At 43.8% G+C, this 23,531-nt stretch overlaps 1 long non-coding RNA gene across 1 annotated transcript; it reads left to right on the top strand.

The window, feature by feature from the left end:
• Positions 1-116: 116 nt before the first annotated feature.
• LOC109564714 (uncharacterized) lies at positions 117-23,343 on the top strand. Its single transcript, XR_002181527.2, has 3 exons — positions 117-475; positions 21,730-22,150; positions 22,265-23,343. It is a non-coding gene; the product is annotated as an uncharacterized lncRNA (long non-coding RNA).
• Positions 23,344-23,531: the final 188 nt, after the last annotated feature.

Below are 23,531 nucleotides of genomic sequence, written 5' to 3'. Positions count from 1 at the left end.
TAAATGCCAGTTTAAATACAAATATCATAGTATTCACACACGGAATTACACAATACAGAAATCACACAATTTGTGAGTTATGATTTGCTCCGGGGGTGTCTTGAACTGTCCAGAAGAGGCAAACGCTAGAGAGACAGAGGAAGATTATAAAGAGCAAAGGAGCCCTCCCAATCCACCCCCAAGCTCAGAGCCGGAGTACGCGGCGCTCCAGGGGCCAGTGGACACTCTCTCCAGGACGGCCCCGCAGGGCGCATCCCTCCCGCAGGCAGGCAGCGAAGAAGGCCGGCGCCGGGCTGCTGGGTCCGGCTCCTGCCAACTGCTGACCGCGGCGCCGCGCCCTCGCCGGGCGAAGCCTAGCGATTTCAGGTCAGGTGTCTCTCCTTCCCCAGGGCCCGCCACCCACACCGGGGCAGAAAAGCGACTCCCAATGGTATGGAGACCCTCGCATCGGTCCAGCTCTCGCCCCTGGACCCGGGTGAGTGGGTGACCCTGAGCAGCCAGGCAGGGGAAGGGATGGCCACAGTTAGAGCCCTGCCCCTTCTCACCGCGCGCCCAGAACCCAGCCGGGGTCGGAAGGGGGCAGCAGGGCCACAGACACGGAGGCCGCGGAAGGCAGGATGGCGCAGGAACCAGGGCTTCTAGCCCCTGGTGCATGCTCCATTGTTCTAGGAGACTTCCTTCTGAAATGTAAAATTCTAAGATACAGTCAGAGGAGGGCATGGCAACCCAGTCCAGTATTCTTGTCTAGAGGATCCCAAAGACCGAGAGCTGGCAGGCTACAGGGTCACAAAGGGTCAGAAACGACTGAAGTGACAGCAGTAAGGTACAATTAAGGTTATCAAGGCAGTGACAGCAGAGCATTAAGTGAAATGCAAGGCACTTCCCAACATGGGACGCCCCTATTCGAGTGCACTGGCCACACACCCATGAAGCCGGCCCTGGTATGTAGGGAGCACGAGTATTGTAACATTTGGAGCAGTGCTGTCCAATAGAAATAAAACGTGAGCCGCACATGCGAGCCGCATTATGTAATTTTAAATGTTCTAGTGTCCAATAAAAAAGGTAAAAAGAAACAGATGAGAGTAATTTTAATAATAGATTTTATTTTCCCTAACATATCCAAAATAATACTGAGCAGGGCTCTGTGTGTCTCCTGGGCACAGCACTTTGTGTCCCCCATTTCTTTGATTTTAGGAAATAGCCTTCATTCAGCCTCCATGACCTCCCCTGAGTTCCAGTCAGATTCAAGCAGCTGTTATTTAGGGAAGAGAAGGGATGCAAGACGAGGAGAAACAGTCAAGAGCACCCTTTGGACAAGGGATACAATGTGTCCCATCAAGAAATACATACAATCAATTGATATAAAACTTCTCACTGTCTTCCCCAAGTGAGGACACATGGTTTGAGGGCTTTAGCCCACTGTGTCCCCCTTTGCCTGGCAAAGCAATAGAGTTCTCCTTTTCTGCTTCACCCGAAACTGTCTGCAAGATTTGATTTGGCACCAGTATACAGAGAAGCTGAGCTTTTGGCATCAAAAAGTATTATCATCTCAACAAGTAATCATTATTAAAATTACTGAGTTTTTTTTTTCATATTAAGTCCTCAAAATTCAGTATATATTTTATACTTAGGGCACATCTTGTTAAAAGACCTCAATTGCCACATGTGGCTGGTGGCTGATAGAGTGCAAGGAGCAGGTCTAGAGCATGAAAAAGGAAGTGGGTGGCTGAAGACTTTGTGTAGTTGCCTCTGGGTGGCATAACACTGGCTGCTAAAACAAATACCTACCAACTTTTGTCAATCACTTCCTGTGACTGGTGGAATTTGACAGCAGAATTCCTGTGAGTGATTTTGATGAGTGTCATGAATATTGAGTCTCTATTTTAACACTGTTACTGATTTTAAAATATCCCTGTATATAACAGTGTCACCCAGACGTTCATTAAAACAGTGGTTCTAATGCTAATGCTACAAAACAACTCCTATTCAATAAATATTAGAAGGGGAAGTTAGATGTGTCAATTACCAGCTTGTCGTTTTTCTTTTGCGACCCCATGGACTGTAGCCCACCAGGCTCCTCTGTCCATGGGATTGCCCAGGCAAGAATAGTGGAGTGTTGCCATTTTCTGCTCCAGATTCTTCCTAACCCAGGGATTGAATTGCATCTCCTATATTAGCAAGCAGATTCCTTACCACTCAGCCACCAGGGAAGCCCCATTGCCAAGAGGGAAGCCAAATAACCAACCTTACGCTCTATTTGTTAATTCAGAAATGAACACCTTGAGAAATATTGGAAAGTTCTGAGAAATAAAAATTAACATTTAAGAAGGTACACTTTTAAGTTTGCAAAAATGGCTACACAGGCAAAAAGGAAGGAAAAACAAAACCTGGCCACATAGGTGCAAGCAAGCTCCAGGTCAAAGTAATGTGCACCTGAGCTGCTCTGGTTGTGCATGTGAACACTCAGAACAAAAAACCCTGTTTGACATTTTTTTTTTTCTGTTTTTTTTTTTTTTTTTTCTGTTTGACATTTTGCATGTGTTTCTATAGAGGAAATTGCGTGCTGCGAAAACTGTGTCATTAAGTAGGGTTTTATTTTCACTAGCCTTTCGCATTCAGGTAAAGAATTTCCCTGCAATGCAGGAGACCCAGGTTTGATCCCTGGGTTGGGAAGACCCCCTGGAGAAGGGAATGGCTAACCACTCCAGTATTCTTGCCTGGAGAATTCCCCAGACAAGAGGAACCTGGTGGGCTACAGTCCATGGGGTTGCAAAGAGTCAGGACACCACTGACAAACACTTTCACTTTCCCATTCAGAAGTTACAAAAGTTTACTGGCAGACTAGCATGCCACATAGTGGTAAGAATAGGAAACTACAGGCCATGTTACAAATATTTAATACAAAGTATTTGGCCACCTCATGCGAAGAGTTGACTTATTAGAAAAGATTCTGATGCTGGGAGGGATTGGGGGCAGGAGGAGAAGGGGACGACAGAGGATGAGATGGCTGGATGGCATCACTGACTCGATGGACGTGAGTCTGAGTGAACTCCGGGAGTTGGTGATGGACAGGGAGGCCTGGCGTGCTGCGATTCATGGGGTCGCAAAGAGTTGGACACGACTGAGCGACTGATCTGATCTGATCTGATTTGCTATAATGATATATGGAAATAATAAGTGCAACAGAAAATAAACACCTGGAAACGCACCATCCAACTTAAGAACTAGAACATTACCTATCACGCATCCATCCATCTGTATGCCTTTTTCCTATCTTATCCTGCCTCACCAGAGATAATACTGGCTTGAATTTTATGTTGACCATTTTCTTGGTTTCTTAAAAAGGTTTTATCATTTCTGTATGCATCCCTAAATGGAATATTGTCTAATTTGCTCATTTGAGCTTTATAAAAGTGGCATCATGATTTTATGTAGTTTTCTGCAACTTGCCTTTTCCATACATTTACTTGACCATATTACGTGTATAGCTGGAGTTGATTCGCTGTGGGAAGAGACAGCTATTTATTTATCCATTTACCCATTCTCCTGTCAATGGACATTTCATAGCCTCCAATGTTTTGCCATCTTGACAATACAGCAGTGAATATTTTTATGCATATTTAAGAATTTCTTTGTAATATGTCTAGTTCAATTTTACAAAATGCATATAACCAAAGTGTCTTTCAGAGTTGTACCAATTTACACTCCATTTGTTGTATATAAAAGGTTCCACTGATTTTCATCTTCACCAGTACTTGGTGTTACTAATTTCTTAATTATTGCCAATGGAGTTATCGGCTGTGCTGGATCTTTGTTGCTGTGCAGGCTTTCCTTTAGTTGCAACGAGTGAGGGCTACTCTCTAGTCACGGTTGGGCTTCTCTTGTCGTAGGGCACAGGATCTAGGATGCATGGCTTCGGTAGTTGTAGTTCCCGGGTTCTAGAGAACAGGCTCAGTCGTGTGGCCCACAGGCTTAGCTGCTGTGTGGCCTGTGGGATCGTCCCAGATCAGGGATCAAACACACGTCTTCTGCATTGGCAGGCGGACTCTTCACCCCTGAGCCATCAGGGAAGCCTGGAAAATCAGTTCTTATCATGGCGTTGACTTGTATTTTCATGGCTGTCAGTGAGGTCAAGCATATTTTAATTTAAGTGGGCGACTTATGTTTCCTTTTTCATAAAGTGCCTATTCACATCTTGCGCATTTTTAACTGGTTTGTCTTTTTCTTATTTTAAGCTTAAGATCTTAATCTGGAAATATATGTGTGTGTATCAGTTTCTATATTTAGCAACTTTGGTGAATTGTATTTAACAAGTTTGGTTTGGTAAACTCTCTGATCAGTTGTAGTAATTTATCCACAGATTCTTTGAGGGTTTTCTACATATACAATTATGTTAGCTGCAAATAATGACAGTGTTGTTTCCTTCTTTCTCCTGTCTGTCTTGCCCCTGCCTTGTGGAGCAGAAGCGGCGATAGCAGACACTTCTGTTTCATTCTACTCTTAAAGGAATGATGCTTTCAATGATTCGCCATTATAAATGATGACTATTGTCTTCTTTTTCTTCTTCTTCTTTTTTTTTTTTTTTTTGCTTTTTGGCCATACTATGTGGTATGTGGGATCTTAGTTCCCTGACCAGCAATCAAACCTGTGTCCCCTGCAGTGGTAGCTTGGAGTCCTAACCACTGGACTGTCAGGGAACTCCCTCCTGTAGGCTTTTTTAAAATATATTACATTTTAATGTTAGGAAGTTTTGTTTTATTCCTGCTTTTCTAAGAGTTTTTTTTTTTTAAACAAGAATGGATGTTAACTTTTACTGACTGCCTTTACTACATCTATTTAGATAATCATACAACTTCTCCTTTAACCCATTAATGTGATGAATTAAAGTTATGGCCTTTAATGTTAAATGATCCAAATATTCTTGGGATAAATCCAGCTTAGTTATGATGAATTGCCCTTAATATAAGCTGTTGGACTTGATTTGCTAGTAGTTTGTTTATAATATTTCCATCTATGTTCGTGAGGGATTCTTGTCTGAATTTTCTTTTACAATCTGAAAATTTTCAATCTGAATTTTCTTTTAAAATCAATCAGTTCTTGATTGATTTTATTTCAAGGTTATACTAACCTCATATGAGGTGAGGAGCAGTGCTTTTATTTGATATTCTTTGTGTGAAATTAGAATCATTTGTTCTGTGAAAATCTGCTAGGAATTGCCTGAAAAATGGCAAGGCTTGTTTTTTTTGTTTGTTTGTTATTTTTTTTAAGACATTGAAACTGATTTAATTTCCTTAATACTGTTGGAAACTCGAGCTTTCTTGTAACAGCTTTGATAAGTTGTATTTTTCTAGAAATGTTTCCCTTTTTAATAAGTTTTTAAATTCACTGATGTAATGTCCTTTATAGTATGCTCACTTATCTGTTTAATCTCTTCTGTATTTGCAGCTTTCTTCAGTTCTCTGTTCCTATTACTACTTGTTTATGCATGCTACTTACAACCCTCTTTCGAAATGAATCTTACCAAAAGTTTGCCTATTTTATCTGGCCATGGCTTGTTGATCATCTCTATTGTCTATTTGTTTCATTTCATAAATTTTTGCTCTTATCTTTATATCTACTCTTAAACTTTCTTTGTGTTTATTCTATTGGGTTTTTTTTTTCTCTCTCTCTTAGAGTGAAAGCTAGCTCATTAATTTTCAGCCTTTTTTAAAGTAAATATCTAAAGCAATAAATTTCCCTGTAATTACCATTTTTGCTACACCCACCAGGTTTGATATTTACAATTTTCATCATGTATCATATAGTTGTTTCTATACAACTTTTAATTTCTATTATATCTTACTTGACTCATAAATTATATAGAAATGTACTTTCTAATTTTTAAAACTTAGAGGACGCTGTCATTTATCTTTCTGTTAAAGACTTTTAATTTAATTGCATAAGCTCTATCCATGATCATAGGTCATAAAATGTGATTTATGTGAATCAAATTCTTTGAAATTTGTTGAGACCGGCTTTATGGCCTTTTATATAGTCAATTTTTGGAAATGTTCCATGTGCACTGGAAAAGAATGTCTATTCATTGATTGTTGGATGTAGAGTGATTTATAAATATCCACTAAATCAAGCTGGTTGATTGTGTTATTCCAATCTTTTTTGACCCATTAATAATTGAGAGCTCTGTATTGAAATCTCCCACTATGTTAGTGGATTAGTCAATTTCTATCCATAGTTCTGTACATTTTAGTAGGCACCCACAACTTTAGAACCATTATATTTTCCTGATGGATTAAACCTTTTATCATTAAACTGATAAATACATTTTTGCTTTATAGTCTATTTTATGTAATATCAATATAATCACACCAGCTTTCTTTTAATTAGCTTTTGCTTTTGTTCATCATTTTCCGTTCATCCTTTCTCTGTCTTTTAATTTTAGGTGTGTCTAGATTTTTTAAAAATCTAGATCTGAGCTCCTTTAATTGTTTGTCCCTTTCATACTTGTGGTCACTCTTTTTTTTTTTTTTTCTTTTTAATTGGCTGCGCTGGCTCTTCGTTGCTGTGCAAGGGCTTTCTCTAGTTGTGGAGAGCAGGGGCTATTCTCTAGTTGCAGTGGGTGCACTCCTCCGGGGCTTCTTTTGTTGCGGAGCACAGGCAGGCTCTAGAGCACGTGGGCTTCAGTAGTTTTGGCTTAAGGGCTCCAGAGCAGGGCTGGGGTGGCGGGGGGCAGTAGTTGTGGTGCGCAGGCTTAGTTGCTCTGGGGGCATGTGGAATCTTCTCTGAGCGGGGATGGAACACTGTGTCCCCTGCGTTAGTAGGCAGATTCCCAACCGCTGGACCACCAGGGGAGGGCCATACATGTCATTACAGAAAATATTTCTACCATCTTAACATTTATTTTTCATTTGTTCTCCTTTTCTGAATCTCTCCATTTTTCCCCCCTAAACTGACTTTGTTTTCTTACTCTGTTTTCTCCTCTACTGGTGTGGCGGTTATACTATCTCTGTTTTTAGTAATTACTCTTGAAATTTTACCAGGTATGTTTAACAAAGCCTAAGTGATCAATACCTGAACCTTTCCAAGAAGAACTCCCAGCACTCTTCCTCCTCTTACCAGCCTTCCTCTCCTTCCCCACCTATAAATTATTATTGGCCAGTATCTGTGCCTGTCCTTTTCAACCCCACACATTACGTGTCATCACCATCTTTCATTAGCAGTGTTTTGCAGTTATTTTAACTGCTATTTCACTGTTTATTTAAATAAATAGTTTATTTTACTGTTTTCTGGGTTAGCAGTTATTTTCTCTGTGTACTTCGAAGTTATCTTTCTGCCTTTTAGATTCGCTGTTACTGTTACTGTCTGATTTGTTGTTTCTTTGTAGGCAGTTTTTCTTTTCCCTCTAGCTGCTTTTAACATTGTTGCCTCTAATGCTCTGTGGTTTCTCTACAATGTGTCCATGTGTGTGTCTTTTTTTAACCTGCTGGATGCATGTTCTTTTTCTCCTGTCCACGTGTTGGTGTCTTTTATCAGATCTGGAAATTCTTAGCCATTAGCTTTTCAAACATTGCTTCTTTATTCTCTCTATTCTCTCCTTCTGGGATTCTGGTTGGATATATTTTAGACCTTCTCATTCCATCTGTTCTTCCCTTAACCTCTCACTGATATTTCTCATCTTCTTGACTCTCTGCACTGCTGCTGCTGCTGCTGCTAAGTCGCTTCAGTCGTGTCCGACTCTGTGCGACCCCATTGACGGCAGCCTACCAGGCTTCCCCGTCCCTGGGATTCTCTAGGCAAGAACACTGCACTGCATTCTGGTAATTTTCTCAGATCTATCTTCCAGTTCATTAATTCATTGTCCAGCTATGTATAATCTGTTATTTAGTCTGTCTATTGAGTTTTTAATCTCAACAACTAATTTGTTAAGTTCTATTTGCTCTCTTTTCAGATGCGTCTCGTCATTTTCAATAGTCTCTTTGCCTTGCTCATTTAAAAAAATAACAGCTCTACTGGGATATAATTTGCAAATAGTAAGATTCACCCTTTGAAAGTGTACAATTCACATTCACAGAAGTTGTGAAATAATTACCATGAATTCTTGAAAAATTCTATCACCCTGAAAAGAAACTCTATACTCATTAGCAATAACTGCCAGTTTCCTTCTACCCTTGTCTCCCAAAAATCACTAATCTAGTTTCTTTCTCTTTGGATTTGCCTATTGGAGACAATTCATATGAATGGAATCATACTATATATATATATACATATATATATAAAACCTTCTATAACTGTTTTTTTCATCTAGCAAAATGTTTCCAATTTTCATCCATATTTTAGCAAATATCATTACTTTGTTCTTTCTTGTGGCTGAATGATATTCCATTATATGGGTCTACCATATTGTGTTTATTCATTTACCAGTTGATGGACATTTGGATTGTTACTACTTTGGGAGTATTATGAATAATGCTGCCATGAACATTTATGTACCTGTTTTTGTGTGAATATATATTTTCTTTTCTCTTGGTTATATACCTGTATATCTAAGTTATGTAGTAGCTCTACTTAACAGTGTGAGAAATTGCCAGAAGGTTTTCCCATGAGGAAAGCAATGGGATTGTCTATTTTTGGCTGTGCTGGGTCTTTGCTGCTCACGTGGGCTCTCTCTTGTCGCGGTGAGCAGGGGCTGCTCTCACCTGAGGTGCACCAGCTTCTCACTGTTGTGAAGCACGGGCTCTAGAGCTCACCGGCTTCAGTAGTTGGTGGTACGTGGGCTTAGTTGCCCTGCAGCATGTGGAATCTTCCTGAACCAGGGATCAAACCCATGTCCCCTACATTGGCAGGTGGATTCTTAACCACCGGACCACCAAGGAAGTCCCCATCTTTTATTTCTTTAAACATTTCCCTTCTAGTTATTTATATCTTCTTCTATCTGAAAATTGCAATATCTTAAAACCATAGAGATCTATTGATAAATGTGTTCTATTTTGTCTTCTATTCATGGTAGCATATTTCCTTCTATATTTGATGATATATTTCTGTGAAAATATAAAGTAGGGTTTTTCTTCTGTTCACTAGTATAGCCCCATCATCTGGAACAATGACTGATACATAACAGGTGCTCAACAAATCTGTTACATGAACAGATGAGTCTTAAGGACCTAAGCAGGAAAGTAAACCCCAGAGAAGAATGCATTTGCTTCTGCTCAGTGCCAAGATGCCTACAGACCCAGGGCTATGGTTAGCCTCTATTAGTCAGGCTCTTCTTGGGAAAACAGAAGCCAAATACTCTATGAATTCCAAGTGTATCCACCTTTGTCCAATCAGAAAATGGAAACCACACAGTGATTTAAACAGAGTATGTTTAATATCAAGAATTACTAAGCTAAGATAAAAGAGTAACTATAAGATATAAAAATAACTATAATGCAGAGACTCCCCTGGTGGTCTAGTGGCTAGGACTCCGCACTCCCAATGCACAGAGCCCAGGTTCCATCCCTGGTCAGGGAACTAAATCCCATAAACCGCAACTAAGAGTTGGCATGTCACAACTAAAGATCCTGTTGCTGGCCAAAATCTTGGCCTTTTCTGGCCACCAAAGTTGAACAAAAAAATACGGAGAGTTTGGAGGAAATAGAAAGGTGGCTTTAGTCCTCAGCGGGTGGAGAGGGGAACAGCGTAGGCTCAGGCCTCAAGAACTGACCCCTCCATGAGGAGTCTAGGGGCTTACATAAGGCAAGGGCTGGCTGTCAGGAATCAGTGACAAGGAACAAAGATGATAGCATCTTGATTTCTTCCTCTTGCATTATTTCAAAGACAGTCACAGGCTGGTGTCAGTAACACAGTAATTGAGTCTGGCAATTCCGTGTCTCTGTGGCCTTCTTTCTGATGTGTAACTACAAGGGGAAGGGTGTTGTAAGGGTAAATACCAGATAGGGAATGTATTTAGCATAGAGTCAAAGGAAAAATTCTTAAAGAGTTGGGAATACCAGAACACCTTACCTGCCTCCTGAGAAACCTGTGTGCAGGTCAAGAAGCAATGGTTAGAATCGACCATGGAACAACAGACTGGTTCAAAATTGGAAAAGGAGTATGTCAAGGCTGTATATTGTCACCCCGCTTATTTAACTTATGTGAAGAGTACATCATGCAAACTGTTGGGCTGGATAAAGCACAAGCTGGAACCAAGATTGCTGGGAAAAATATCAGCAACCTCAGATATGCAGATGGTACCACCCTTATGGCAGAAAGCAAAGAGGAACTAAAGAGCCTCTTGATGAATGTGAGAGTGAAAAAGCTTGTTAAAACTCAACATTCAAAAAACTAAGATCATGGTATCTGGTTCCATCACTTCGTGGCAGATAGATGGGAAAACAGTGACAGATTTTATTTTCTTGGGCTCTAAAACCACTGTCGACGGTGACTGCAGTCATGAAATTAAAAGATGCTTACTTGTTGGAAGAAAAGCTATGACAAACACAGACACTATATTAAAAAGCAGAGACATTGCTTTTCTGACAAAGGTCCATATAGTCAACGCTATGGTTTTTCCAGTAGTCATGTATGGATGTGAGAGTTGGACTGTAAAGAAGTCTGAGTGTCAAAGAACTGATGCTTTCAAACTGTAGTGTTGGAGAAGACTCTTGAGATATCAAACCAGTCAATCCTAAAGGAAATCAACCCTGAATCTTGATTGGAAGGACTGATGCTAAAGCTGAAGCTCCAATATTCTGACTATCTGATGTGAAGAACTGACTCATTTGAAAAGACCCTGATGCTGGGAAAGATTGAAGGCAGGAGGAAAAGAGGATGACAGAGGACGAGATGGTTGGATGGTATCACTCACTCAATGGACATGAGTTTGAACAAACTCCAGGAGATGGTGAAGGACAGAGAAGCCTGACGTGCTGCAATCCACGGGGTCTCAAAGTCAGACATGACTGAGCGACTGAACAGCAACAGAGGAAAAAATGTGAATTGTAGCTCCTGCAGAGTTAGAGGGCAGAAAAGCAAACTTAGTTACAGACATTCAGAGTTAGGAGCAGTTAAGTGAAAAAAAAAACTGGGAATGTTCAGGCCTGCTCGCTGTTCTCTTTATCTTCTTTGCTCTCAGGAAAGGGAAAGAGAAAAACTCATTCCTCTGTTTTCCTTTTTGCTGCAACAATCCCACATGCCATTAACGAAAATAAAATATCCTGCGTGCCATAACTAAGACCTGGCACAGCCAAATAAATATATAAAATATTAAAAACATATAAGCAAAATAAAATAGGACCATTATTTAAAAAAAAAAAAAAAGGAATATAGTGCTGAGAGAAAGTACCTAAGGAAGGACAAACTATGAAGGGGAGCTACCTTCCCAAAGCTGGGGTTCAGACCGCACTGGAGAAGATGTGGTTGCAGACCACTGTATGGCAGAGAAGTTTGAAAGGTAGCCTGGGCCAGAGCCTGTCCTCAATGTCTGGAAAGCCAAGAAGCAACCCAGTGAAGCACAGGTGAGCAGTGCCCAGGGCGCAGGTGGTCAGGCATGCAGGTGTGCAGAGGGAATTTAGCTCCACTGTAGGAGGGAGGCCTGCAATCCACTGTCTGAGCGCAGTGGGAGGTGATCACCAGACCAAGCAGGAGCTGGGAGGTCACTGAGAGATTGTGTGTTCTGGGTGTGTGTGTGTGGGCAGCGCACCACCCGAATCGCTCCCATCCATACTACCCACCAACGTACAGCACCAGTACCAGCAGGAGAACCTTTTCCTCCTCCAGTGTCTTTCCAGTGCCATCTACTGAAAACCTTAACATCAGGCTCGTCCATGATCACAGAACAGGTATTGAAAAGTGAATTTGGAACAAGAGAGAATAAAGTGATAGTTGGCATGCCAAGCATCTCAGTTTTGGATACAGGAAATCAGAGGTTTATATAAGCCTTGGAAGCCTTGGAAATCAGAGGTTTATATAACCCTTGGAAGCCTTGGGGAAGCAAAGGTAAGGGAACCTTCAACTGCAACTTCAGTCTGTAGCACCCACGACTGTGGCTTGCCTGAAGGCCACTCTAATCTCAAGAACCTCTGGGAAAGAACCACCCTAATCTCAAGAGCCTCTGGGAAGCGACCCCCACCCCCACCCCCACCCCCACCCCCACCCCCTCAGGCTGCAGCATGTTGCAGGTGAGCCTCAAGAAGCACATCCTGAAGCTACCATGAACTCTTGTCCGCTTACGAGTCTGCAAATCCCTTGGAGAACTGTGCCCTCTCCCTCGCACATGACTTCGGAATCTCTACCAACGGCCTCTTCCGCGCAGCCTCTATTGGATCCCTACAGGGCAGAGGATTCTGGGAAGCAGAGGGTTCTGGGAAATGTAGTTTCCGCTTCTCCTCAGTGAGGCAGAGGAAATCTCCGAGGTGGAAAGTGGAAGTGAAGTCGCTCAGTCGTGTCCGACTCCTTTCGACCCCATGGGCCTACCACGCTCCTCCGTCCATGGGATTTTCCAGGCAAGCGTACTGAAGTGGGTTGCCATTTCCTTCGCCAGAGGATCTTCCCGACCCAGGGATCGAACGCGGGTCTCCCGCATTGTAGGCAGACGATTTACCGGGTGTCTGAGCCACCCGGGAAATCCATAGAGGTGGAGGCAGTAACAAAAGACGATCCCTTAAACTGAGCTAAGGTGGAATCCTGAGGCAGATCCCTTATGTTGCCACTGGCCCAAGGGCAAGCTTCCCAGAAGCAGCTAAAATGGGCATTTGCCCTTAGGGCTGCCCAATCTTTGCTTTCTAATCAGTGCTCCTTCCTCCAGTCTGAGGTCCATGATTTTTGTTTGTTTAATTTTAGTGGTGAGGAAACGATGATTTCCTTCACTATCTGCATACCCAGCAATGCATTAAAAAAATTTTTTTCCCCACGATCCAGTTGTTTTATAGGGAGGGCGCCCTTCTAGGAATCAAGCCCATCACACCACCAAGAGGATCCAGGCTACTTTTTATTTTTAAATATTTATTTATTTGACTGCCTCAGGTTTTTGTTGCAGCAAGCAGGATCTTTCATTGTGGCACGTGGGCTCTCTACTTGTGGCATGTGGGTGTTAAGTCATTTCGGTCATGTTCGATTCTTTGCAACCCCATGTAGCCTGCCAAGCTCCTCTGTTCATGGGATTTTCCTGGCAAGAATACAGGAGTGGGTTGCCATGCCCTTCTCCAGAGGATCTTCCTGACCCAGGGGTCGAACCCACATCCCCTGTATTGGAAAGTGGTTTCTTAACCACTGAACCACCAGGGAAGTTCCCAGGCTGCTTTTTAAAAGAATGATTCCAACTCAGCAAGGTCCTAAAGTCAGTGGAATAATTTTAATGCCACTGCTTAGAATAGAAAAAACACTAAGAAATAAGTGATTCAAATTTGTGGCTCTATCACAGAGGCTTGTGAGGATCTGATGAAAGCTAGAGGCTCTGCAATGTATATGTATCCTCAAAACATGTTGCATAAATTTCAGGTGGTGCAAAGTCCCCTGATGCCCATCTGTGGACCCTGTCCATGGAGAGTAAGAACTTGACAAAAGAGAAATAAGATCCATACAAAATGTTAGTCCAGCTTTTATAAAGAGGGCAAAGCAGTTGGCATTTTTCTCCCAGTGCTGTTCTAAACATTAATAAAAGCATTTCTAACTATATGTTCACTGCTCACCATTTCTAGCATATTAGTTTTAAATCATATTAAAGACATAAAGTTTTTCTTGTTACACAAGAAAATTTGCAGTGGAAGAGGGCTCCTTGTGTAATTAAGGTCTACAATGGCTCTGTGCCTGTTTCATAAGGACTGAACAGGGTTTTACTAACAAGTTATTATAAAGATTTGTTTGTAATAACCTTACTTATTTTCATTTTACATTTTCATCATTTAATTTATGTCAGAGCCTTAATCAGGAACAAATTCCGAACTCAAACTACGTTTTATGGGGAAAAGATACTTTTATGCAGTGGTCAATTTTTTTTAGGAATGCCCTGGGGAAAAAATTGGATTGTCTTGTTTCGTGCATTTTAGCCTCGTCTCCCTACCCCGACCCCAAACCCAACTACCTTACGGGTTACCCAGGGAAGGGATGGCAAAGCAGGAAGACCTGGAATTCATCCTGGCTTCTGCTGGGTAACCTCGCATCACATCTTCAAGTTTCTGTTGGATCATCTGTCAAAAAGTAATGGCAGTACCCAGAGTGGGTGGGCAAGAACTGTAAGGTTGCGAGAAATATCGGTTCCATGTGCACTATTCCGATACAGTTCAGCAAATGCTTATTGACTGATTGGGTAACTGAGAATTGGCTCTGGTTAGACATCCAGCTAGGAAAAGGGATCCCACTTTGTCTGCTGGGTCTATTCAGCCTTATGACTTGCCCATTGTTTGATGGAGGATACTGTAGCCAAACTAATGAATAGTTAATTTAAAGTCAGGCAGCTAGGGCTTTTTGCTTTGGGTGGAAACTTAATTCCCAGACAATATATACATTATGTATAGACGGCCTGTACCTACCTCAGCATGTGGCACTCGGGCCAGAGCCCCACACAGGAAGATGATGGAAAGGCAGGGGAAGATGAGACATAGGCTGGGGGTGAATGGCCCAGTTTAGAACTTCGCTCTCACATCGCAGGGGTGAGCAAACTCCAGGCCACGGGAGCGAAACGTACAACTTGATTTGTCATCAGGATGATACTGTCATGCCTCTGCTGTTGTCCAGAAGGTAGTCTTTTTTGAGTCCTACTGCTAGGCACAGTGGGTTTCCCAGGTGGCCAGGTGGCGTAGTGGTGAAGAATCTGCCTGTCAGTGTGGGGGCACAAGAGACATGGGTTTGATCTCTGGGTCGGGAAGATCCCCTGGAGTAGCAAATGGCAATCCTTTCTAGTATTCTTGCCTGGAGAATTCCATGGACAGAGCCTGAAGGGTTACAGTCCATGGATTCAAAAAGAGTAGAACATGACTTAGCGACTGAGGATGCATACATGCTAAGCTAAGCATCTGAAGTTTTTTAAGATTAAAGATCATTTGAAATGGTATTTCTGTTTCCAGTTTGCAGTTTTTCTTTTTAAGATTTTTGTTTTTAATGTGGAATATTTTCAAAGTCTTTATTGAATTTGCTACAGTATTGCTTCTGTTTTATGTCTCGGTTTCCTAGCTGCGAGGCATGTGGGATCCTAGCTCCATGACCAGGGATCGAACCCACACCCCCTGCACTGGAAGGCTAAGCCAATGCTGGACTGCCAGGGAAGACTCTGCTGTTTCTTATAAAGCTAAAGGGACAATTACCATTGGAGCCAGCAATCCCATTCCTAGGTGTTTACCTAAGAGAAATAAGATATCGGTCCACACAAAGACTTGTATGTGAATGTTCTTAGCAGCTTTATCACAGTAGCCCCAAAGTGGAAACAACTCAAATGCCCCTCAAATGGATTAACAAACCATGGTACATCCAGACAATAGCATTCTACTTTGTAATAAAAAGAACTGAACTCTTGAAATGTACCAAAATACTGAATCTCAAAAGCATCATACTAAGTGGAAAAATCTGGATAGAAAAAGCTAGTTGGTTCCATCTATATGAAATTTAAGAAAATACAAAACTGTGGTGACATAAAGACAATCACTGCTTGTCGGGGTTGGTGATGGTAGAAGGGAGGCACCAGGGCCTAGCCCATACCAGTTGTACAATAGATGCTGTCAGTAGTTGATAAGAGTGAAAGAAAGGACCTGAGTTCCTTTCTGGCATTGAACCCATGGACTCCCAAAGCAGGAAGCACCACATGAATTCTGGTTTTAGAAGCTCACGTCAGCCTTTTCCACCATAGGCTCAGGAGCATGTCCTTAGAAATTCTTTTGAAGGAAGACTTTTGAGCCCACTGACCTGTTTTATAAAATAAGTCTAAGATGAAACTTAAGTAAACTTTACTAATGTTCACATAAGAGCCAGGATGTGGACAGTGGCAGGCCCTGGTACCCTCTCAGTGGGGGTACCCACTCTGAGCTTCGCCCAGCTTTCAGTGGTAGATGCGGGGTTGGGGGGTATGCGGCAGTGGGGAGGCTGAGAATAATTCAGCCCTGGGCTCCAACGGGGAGGCAGACTTCCAGACAAGGTTTGAGTTTACAACAAATGTAGAAAAGAACGCTCTCTTTCATTAAGGCGTGGAGGAGCACAGACTCTTATTTTAGGGCTTTTGTTGAAGCCCAAGGTAATGAACCACCCGCTTCTTCCCTGGCCTGCCTGGCCAGAGAGGGAGCAGCTGTGATTCTAGAGCATCTGCCCTCACTGATGGGCCCAGGGGAGGCACCTGCCTCAAGCTGGTCCAACCAGAACCTGCATGAGAGCTCAGCATTGGGCCCAGAAGAGTCCAGGCTGACTCTGCTTGCCTCCTGGATGGAAGCGAAGTGAACTTGGAAGTTGCTGGCTGAGGCCATTTGATGCTGATGCTCCCTAGGACACAGGGAGAGCCAGTTTCAGAGAGAGAGAAAGGGATGGAACAGAAGCAGAGTTGGAGGGAGGTGGCTTCCGGGATTCTCTGAGTCCAGGTCCTGGTCTCGTCTGTTCCCCAAGGCCCAGACGCACCCTGGTACCTAGATTCCTTAAGATGCCCGTGCCCCTATAATATAGAATCGCTTTTCGCCTTTGACCTGGCCCCAGGTGTTTCTAGCGGTCACAGCCACACGAATCTTAATGAGATGGCCCTAGCGTCTGTCACATGCGCGCAGTCTCGTCCCCATGGACTGTAGCCCACCCAGCTCTTCAGTCAGTGAGATTCTCCAGGCAAAAATACTGGAATGGGTAGCCATTTCCACCCCAGGGGATCTTCCCAACCCAGGAATTGAACCTGCGGATTCTTTACCACCGAACCGCCTGGGAAGCCCATAGAGTTAGTCATACAGAGTGAAGTCAGTCAGAAAGAGAAAAACAGATATTGTATTATTAACACATATATGTGGAATCTAGAAAAATGGTACAGGTGAAACTATTTGCAGGGATAGAGATGCAGACGTAGGGAGGACATGTGGACACAGTGAGGGAAGGAGAGAGTGGGACGAAGTGGGAGATTAGGATGGACATATATACGTTCCCACGTGTAAAATAGGTAACTCGTGGGAATCTGCTATAAAGCACAGGAAGCCCAGCTCAGTGACTTGTGATGATCTAGAGGGGTCCGAAGAGGGGGTGGGAGAGAGGTCAAAGAGGCGGGGGGTATATATGTACATATAGTTGATTCACTTCACTGTACAGCAGAAACTAACACAAAATTATAAAGCAATTATATTAAAAAAATTTTTAATGAAAATAATTGGAGGTAACAACCTCCTTCTGTCTCTTCCCCCAGTGTGGTCACCCTTCAAGCTTCCTTGAGGATGACTTCTGCCTGGGGGAGTGTGTCCAACAGGTGACACCAGCTGGTAGAGAAAGCCAGTCTCCATCTCCTGAGGTCCCTGTTCCCCAGGGGTCTGTCCTTGTGCCGTAACCCCTGTTTCCCACAGCAGATGTCCCTGCATCAGGCCTTTCCCGACTGCCTTTCCCCCAGCATCACTGCGCCTTCCCTGCCCCATTTCCTCTCTGTCTGCCCTCCTGTGTTCCAGCTTCTGAGTTTGGAACTCCATGTCTTGTGCCTCCCAGATGGTGGCTACAGTCTAACAGGGGACTTCAAAGCCTTCCTGAGAGATGATGAATATTAGCTGAACCTGTTGTAATCATTTCATAATATGCTTAAATCAAGCCATCATGCTGCGTGCCTGAATGTGCGCAGTGATGTATGTCAGTTATTTCTCAATAAAACCGAGTGGGGGAAGCCTTCGGGGGAGGCAGAGTAGTGTAGGAAGATGTTTTGGGAAAAGAAATATTTTCAGAAGTCCTTATGTAATCTTGATAGAAAGATGAGGATCCGTTTCACCAGATTTGGAGTGAGAAGCCTAGAGTCTAGTCCCATCTTTGCTTCTAACTCTCTGTGCAACTTCAGGCTTCGTGTCCTCAGTAGCAGGATGGCAGAAATGAATGAGATCAAAGGCTTTGGGGAGCCTTGTGAGGGAGCCTCGATCATTGCCTTGGAGCTGGCAGGGGGAAAAAAAACAGATGACACCTGGGGCCCTGTTTCTCTTCACTGAGAGTGGCCTCCCTTCTGTTTTATACACTGAACATCCTTCTCAAGTGTTATCTTATCTCCGGTTTCCAAACAAGCAGATCTTGAGGCAGAAGTGTATGTGCCAACACTTTATGGGGGAATGCGATGCCAAAGAAGCAGACCTGAGGGAAAAGCCGGGTGAGAAAGAGACGTGGGAGAGGGCGAAGGGCTTGGCTGGCCCCCACACATCTCCCCTGATGCTCAATCTTGTGGGACTTTCTTCAAAGAAACTGTGTGAGGCTTAGGATAGTCCACTCAGAAAGAGGAAGAGAAAGAAATTCACCAGCCAACCCTGCCCCTTACTGGGCAAAGGTTCACCCCATGGAGTGTCTGACACTCCTGTACCCTGAGGCCAGAAGTTTGGGGGTGCGGTGGGGGTTGCCATTGGCTTGTGCTAGAGTGAAACAAATGGCAAGACCGGGAAGACAGGTGTGGCTGAGAGGGTCTTAGGTGAGGCATTAACAAGGAGCTCATGGGACTTCCCTAGTGGACTGGTGATTAAGACTTTGTGCTCTCAGGGCAGGGGGCACAGGTCCTATCACTGGTTGGGGGAACTGAGATCCCATATGCTGCGCAGCATAGCCCCAAGATAAAAATAAATAAAAATTAGAAGGAGCTCATACAGCTCTTGTTGGAAAAGAGTGAAAACATCTGCTAAAATAAAAGTTGAAACCACAGGACCATTCCAAAGGACCTCCCCAGCTGCAAAATTCCTTAATGCTGTTCACTGAAATTGCAGCTGAGACCATTTGCCCCTCGGTTGACAGGAACCATAGCTCCAGAGAGTTGCAAGCAAGATCCCTGGAAATGTGTGCCCCTCAGTGCCCAAGAACTGGAGCCATATTTGCTTTATCCCCCGCCCCAGCCCTGCTCCCCTAGTTTCCATGCAATTTGAGAGCTAACGCAGATGGTGTTTTCAAAGAGTCCTGATGGGACAGGAAAGGGGGAGGGGGCTGATAATCCCACCCGACTAGGGAGTGTTCATTATGTTCATTCAGAAAGTCCTGGCCTCTCTGCCAGCTTGGACTCCCCTCCACTTAGGGGCAGCTGTCGGCCCCAGCCAGGAGGCAGATTTGTTGGTATTTAAGGGATTGGAGGATTAAGTGATCCAGAGAGGCCCCCACTGCACAACCTCATCCTCTGATGACTGGCCGCCCACCTCTGGGTATTATTAAATGATAATTACATCACAGGGCACTGTATGTCCCTTCCTTCGGAGCCCAGCAGGCTCACAAAGGCAGCAGAGAATAAGATTGGGGTCAGAGTGGGAAGCCTCAATCCTTCTTCTCTCGTGTAGGCATAGAACAATCTGTAGATGGAAGATCAAACTCAAAATTAAATCTGGGATCCAGTCTGGGTGTTGTTCTTGGCTGACCTCAGATATACTGGCTTTCCCTGGTGCAAAGCAAGGACATCCTCTGCTTGTTGATGACATGGTGAGGAGGAAATGAGAGAAAGGGAGCTATAAAGCAAGTGTGCCCTTTAGTGAGGCTGGGGTGGGTGTTGGGGTGTGGCCTACGGGCTGCTGGAGCCCAGGATGGAGTTGAAGTTGATGGGAAGTGGCCCAGATGCACGTGCCAGCCATTGCCAAGATGGGATATTTGGGCTCTGATCAAAAGGATAAGGAATAAACCCAACAAAAGTCTCTCAAGAGAAGAGACAGAAAAGAAAATAGGACAGAAGAAGATCCATCATGGAGGCACACCTCAGGTCCAAAGACAGACTGTTGTACATAACAGACCCACCAGTGCCAGGCTCTATGTCAAGGCTTCATGTGCATTATTTCATTGAATCATCCATGCCGTGGATGCAACAGGCTCGTTACAGATGAGCAAACTGAGACTGAGAGAAGTTGAGCAGTGTACCCAAGGGTCATAGCTAGTTAGCGACGATACCAGGATTGAAATCCAGGCAGTCTGCCTTGTAAATTATTCTCCGACTTTTTTTTTTTAATTGAAGTATATGATGATATACAATGTTGTGTTAGTTTCTGATGTACAGCAAAGTGATTCAGTTACGTATATGTGTGTGTGTGTGTGTGTATGTGTGTGTATCTGCAAGCGTGTTCAGTCGTGTCCGCCTCTTTGCCACCATGTTAAACTGTAGGCCTGCCAGGCTCCTTTGTCCATGGAATTTTCCAGGCAAGAATACTGGAGTGGGTTGCTATCTCCTTTTCCAGGGGATCTTCCCGACCCAGGGATTGAACCCGTGTCTCTTGTGCCTCATGCATTGCAGGTGGACTCTTTATTGCTAAGCCACTGGGAATTTCTCATGTGTGTGCGTGTGTATACATATACATATATTCTTTTTCATATTCTTTTCCATTATGATTTATTACAAGATGGTTATTCTTTTATATTCTGTATTCTTTTCTATTTTCTACTATGGTTAATATGTTCCCTGTGCTGTACAGTAGGCCCTTGTTGTCTCTTCTCAGGCTTTGCCCTCTGCTCTCTTTTCTCACAGGGAAACTGTCTCCCCAAGCAGCCTCTAAGGCTCTGTCATCTGTATTCCTGTGACTCACAAGTCTGTCTGCCCAGCTCCCAGGTCTGACCTAAGTTTCAGATCCATGGGTCCATCAGCCTTCCTAACCCACCTCAAGTTTAACGTGTCCAAGGATCAATTCTCATTTAGCCTAAACCTGCTCTAACCCCCTTCCCAAGGGGCACCTCCACCATCCACCCCGCTGCAGAACCTGGCCACTGCCTGAGCTCTTCTCCCCTCAGCCCTGACATCCAGGTCACAGCCGTGGTCCCTCCCACACAACTCTGTGTGTGTGTCTGCACCCGGTATTAGTTGCAGGATCTTCAGTCTTCACTGTAGCGTGCTGGGTCTTGAGTTGCAGCATGGGGATCTAGTTCCCTGACCAGGGCTTGAACCCCAGCCCCCTGCATTGAGGGCACAGAGTCTTAGCTGCTGGACAAGCAGGGAAGTTCCCTCCCACACAATTCTTGACGTTATCAATTTTCTCCTTCCACTATGTAACCAGTCCAGGATCCTCACTAGAACAACTGTGCCCTACATGCTCCGCCTCCTGGTCTCTAGTCCTGCCTCCCTGCATCCATCTGCCCTGCATGCTGGGAGGTCTAAAACACAAATATGATGGTGCTCCCCTGCCTCATAGCTTTGAACTGCTGCCCCTTGTTCCCAGGATAAAGGCTCTCCTTAATTCTGTTGCCTTTCCCAGATCAGCTCCTCTTGCTCTTCCTCCCTGCCTTCTGCTGTTTTCACTAAACTACTTTCTGTTAGTCCAAACATTAGGGTCTCTCTGAATGCCAGGCCTCCTGGTGGGCTCTTCCCTCTGCCTGGAACATGCTTCCCTTATGTGTTTGGTAGACTTCTGCTCGGACTTCATTGTTCGTTCAGAAGTTCCAAGTCACAACTAGGATGTCCACCTGAAACCAGGTCCCTCTAAACCGAGTTCGTGATTAATATCTCTGTCCAAAATTAATTCCATTTCTCATCATCTCTGATCTCTGTCCTGTGCTAACTGAACACTAGTAAGCCAAAGTCAGATGATTGAAATTGCTGTTGATAACATTGTTAATGTACTAAAGTTGCTATTAGAGATATCATCATTAACATACAAACTCATGTTGTTTCTCCAGGGCAAGTTGAACTAACAGACGTCCCCCCCACCCCCCCCACCAACTATGGGACCATCTGGTTGAAGAATCATAATCGGAGATACTTTGGCTCCTGAAACAACAATTAACGAATGTCGCAAGACAATGATTAATCCCAGCCTCTTCATTCTTCCTCTTTAAAAACCCTAACTCAGAGACTAAGGTGAAGAAGATCTGAGGCTTGTCTCCCACTCCCTTGCTTAGAACCTGCAATAAACTGCAATAAACTTAGAACCTGCTTAGAACCTGCTGTATTTTCCTTCACCAAGTGAACAACAAAAAAAATTCTTGCCCACCATCAAGCCATCAGCCACTGCAGCTGCCCTCCATGTGCACCCTGAGGGGCATTCAGGATGGAGAGAAACAAGATACTGGCCCTAGATAATTAAGATGCATATCAAAGGTCAGTGAGCCCAGACTCTTGCCTCTTCCCACACACTAAAATCATTAACTTGAGATATTTGTTTTTTGTGACTAGCAGTTATCTTCTGATGTTTGACTACATTTTTTTTTGCAGCAAAAACTCCTATGTATCCTGGCTCCTAATGGCAGAAAGTGAAGAGAAACTAAAGAGCCTCTTGATGAGGGTGAAAGAGGAGAGTGAAAAAGCTGGCTTTAAAACTCAACATTTAGAAAACTAAGATCATGGCATCTGGTCCCATCATTTCATGACAAACAGATGGGGAAAGAATGGAAACCGTGGCAGATTTTATTTTCTTGGGCTCCCAAATCACTGCAGCAGTGATGCTTGCCCCTTGGGAAAAGCTATGACAAATCTAGACAGCATTCTAAAAAGCAGAGACATAACTTGGCTGACAAAACTCTGTATAGTCAAAACTATGGTTTTTCTAGAAGTCATGTATGGATGTGAGAGTTGTGATGTAGGCGATAGATAGGCTCCAGGTTAGATATTTACAGCTGGCCTCCTGTTTGCATTTCATGGGGCACCAAGAAGTAGGCTTCAGGCTGGGTATTTAGAACTGTTAGCATTTTCTGAGACTAGAGATGGGTGGGCTCCAGTTAAGACATTTTCAATCAGACTTCTGATTGCCCTCTGAAACGCAGGTAACAGCATAAACAGGGTAAATAAGCCAGTGTTTCTCTCTTGTAAGCACCTGAAGGTAATAGTCATGGCAAGGACAAAGAGGAGCAAAAAACCCTGTTTCAGTAAAGGATTAAGGGATCTCCCTGCCCCCTCTTTTGGGACAAGGGAGACACTACAGATGTGCAGAAAGGTTCTTTGTGGGCCAAAAGGCAGAGGATAACACCAGGCCATAATGAGTCTTGCTCCTCTCAGAAGCCGTCACTTCAAGATCCATCTTGGCTGAGGGGTGCCTGTGCGCCCAGGGGAGGGTCCCAAGTAGGTCAGGTGAGGAAAAAGAAACCACATAATTGGCCTGAATGGAAACAAAGACCCAGAACTGAGCTATATAACCTCTTTACTGCATTCCTCCTCACTAGGGAGGACACCCACAGCCTTTCTCTCTGGGTGTGCGTCTCTGCCTGTCTTCAAACTAAACAAACCATTTCTCTGTGTGCTTTCCCACTTGCTGTTATGCTATATCTCTAATAATAAACTTTGTATCTGCATTTACAGTTCTTGCCTCTGTGATAAATGCATTTTTTCACTGGGGGCAAAGATCCAGGGAAAAGTAGCTTCTAGGCTCTAGCCCTTGCTGGTCTGGTGGCTAGGATTCCTGGTTCTCATCCAGGCCACTCATGTTCAATTCCTGGGCGGGGAATTAAGATCTCACTTCACACCACACTCACTGCTGTCTCGCCAA

Source organism: Bos indicus, chromosome 10 (assembly GCF_029378745.1).
Source record: "Bos indicus isolate NIAB-ARS_2022 breed Sahiwal x Tharparkar chromosome 10, NIAB-ARS_B.indTharparkar_mat_pri_1.0, whole genome shotgun sequence".
Lineage (NCBI taxonomy): Eukaryota > Metazoa > Chordata > Mammalia > Artiodactyla > Bovidae > Bos > Bos indicus.
Note: the sequence above shows the minus strand (reverse complement) of the source record. Positions and strands in the feature narration are given on the sequence as shown.